Source organism: Trichosurus vulpecula, chromosome 2 (assembly GCF_011100635.1).
Source record: "Trichosurus vulpecula isolate mTriVul1 chromosome 2, mTriVul1.pri, whole genome shotgun sequence".
Lineage (NCBI taxonomy): Eukaryota > Metazoa > Chordata > Mammalia > Diprotodontia > Phalangeridae > Trichosurus > Trichosurus vulpecula.
In genome coordinates this window covers 255,033,503-255,035,592 of record NC_050574.1, presented here as the reverse complement: position 1 = coordinate 255,035,592, position 2,090 = coordinate 255,033,503, and the positions used below count along the sequence as shown (strand labels likewise).

Sequence of the window (2,090 nt, the reverse complement as noted above, 5' to 3'; positions counted from 1 at the left end):
TGGCAGAGCTGGTCTGCTTCCATGTTGACTCTATGCCACAATATAAGTCTGAGCTCTTAAATGCATAGCTAATGAAGATAGTCTCCCACTGTGGCAAATGCACAGGGTCTGATTCCTGATTGGGCCATCAATCCTAGATATTGTGTGGCTTGTCCTATTGCTAGGGTAGGTGGAGGTGGCTTTGGCAGATTGTGAGTCTCTAATATTGCACTGTTCAGAGCTGAGCACACAGGTTCTCTTTGTATTGGGTCAAGTTGGTTTCCAATGGACTGCACCAGGAATCTGAATAGGCAAGCAAATGGAAAACATCTTTTAACATTTTTTTTTATTTGCAATGCTAACCACATTTTTTTCCATAGTTGTTCACTCATAGCCTGCAGTTCTCTTCCAAAGTGGATTATTCTTTCAATGACTGCTTGCCTTCTTGCACAAAGCTGTCACCTCAGGTGACCTGAATCAATCTCCATTTCAGTTGTATTCTTCCATTTCATGGTCATGCTTAGAGCTACTATTTAAGAAACCACTGGATGAAGTCTCTCCAACTCCTTTGGAATAGTGATCAGTTTCCATGTTTACATCATTGCTGGTGAGGCTATTAATTTGTTGTGATCTTGACACATTTATACTATTCAATTCTAGGACATTTAAACTGGTTAACTAGCAATTATTATGGCAATAAGATTGATGTGCTTTATTTGATATTACTCCATTACTACAACTTTCAAAACCAGAAAAATGTGTGGTTTCCTTTGCCTGATTCCATGGCTGGGGCTCATGTTTGGACCACTACATGGTAGAGAATTAACAGGTTAACTGTCTTGAGACTTGGGACTCCAACCTCCTAAACACTTTATTTCACTATTAGTACCACTCACCATTTCTATAAACTGCCCAACCTTTAATGTGAATAGGAAATTAGCATTTCTTGCAAGTAAACTTGGTTATAACTGTTGTGTTATTCCAGTGGCTTCTCCCATTCTTCCTGCTTATACCAATTTCTGAATTCTTTGTTCTTAATTGAAGCAAATTCTTCTAGTACAGTCTGGTCTGTAGATATGGCAAATGCTTCTGCTGTCCCACGGTTGGCATGATGTACTAAGTCATTGTCAAGTCAAGTACTAAGTTTCATCAGACCTCTTTTTCTATCAGGCTCTGCCATTCTCCTCTATCTCCAACAGGAAACTAGTCTATTTGTATCTGTATTTTGGTTCTCCATTCCCACATATAGTCTTCTATAGCCAACACAATGGATGTTGACCAAAATTGGCATCTACTGCTTCTCCTAGTGTCTGTAGCCCCACAGTAGGACACAAATTTGGCGATAGGTGAAGGCTATACCCATCTCTTCCCTTACAGTTTTTACTTCAAAATAATAAATCCCACAAACTGCTGGCACGAACTGTGGCTGCATCTTTTGGATTTTTACCATGACCTTTGTGGCGGACCCGCAGGCTGTTCTGCGAGAGGCCAACGTAGCTGAACTTATCCTTCGGCCTCCACGCCCGAGACAGCGGCGTCTCCTGCTTTTCCACGGTCGGGTGGAGGCGCTTGAGCTGAAGCTGAAGCTGAAGCTCCTGCTTGTTCAGGGGCGGGTCCCGGTGGGGAAAGGAGGCGGGGGAGCTGCTCTCCTCGGCTATGGGCGGGGCCCCTCAAGCCAGGCTGGCAGCCGCCAAGATCCCGGGGTGGGGTGGGCGCAGCCCAGCCGAGATGGCGGTAGTGGGTGGGGTAGCAGGGAGGCCACGCCCGTCTCCCCTGTTTTCTTGCATAATCTTCATTAGTCTTAATTTCCCTGATGCCAATGAACTGGTCCGAAACCAGTTCTTTACAACTGGGTACCACAGAAACTCTGTTTGCACAAATAGATCTGCTAGACACGTGTTTATTTTGATGCTTCTTACTTACATAACGGACTAAGGTCGTACTGATGCGACTCACAGAGGTCCTCTGGAATCTATCCTTGAACCTTAACAATTTCATAGACTCTTTATGGAACCAAACTATTTTCAGTTACATTCTAGGAATTCCACAATAGGTATCTGTTATCAGCTTTCTATATCATTTAGAAGAGCGACATTTGCTTATGATGGTTT

The 2,090-nt window shown here is 43.6% G+C and overlaps 1 pseudogene; it reads right to left on the bottom strand.

The window, feature by feature from the left end:
- Nucleotides 1-809: 809 nt before the first annotated feature.
- LOC118836952 lies at nucleotides 810-1,775 on the bottom strand (annotated as a pseudogene).
- Nucleotides 1,776-2,090: the final 315 nt, after the last annotated feature.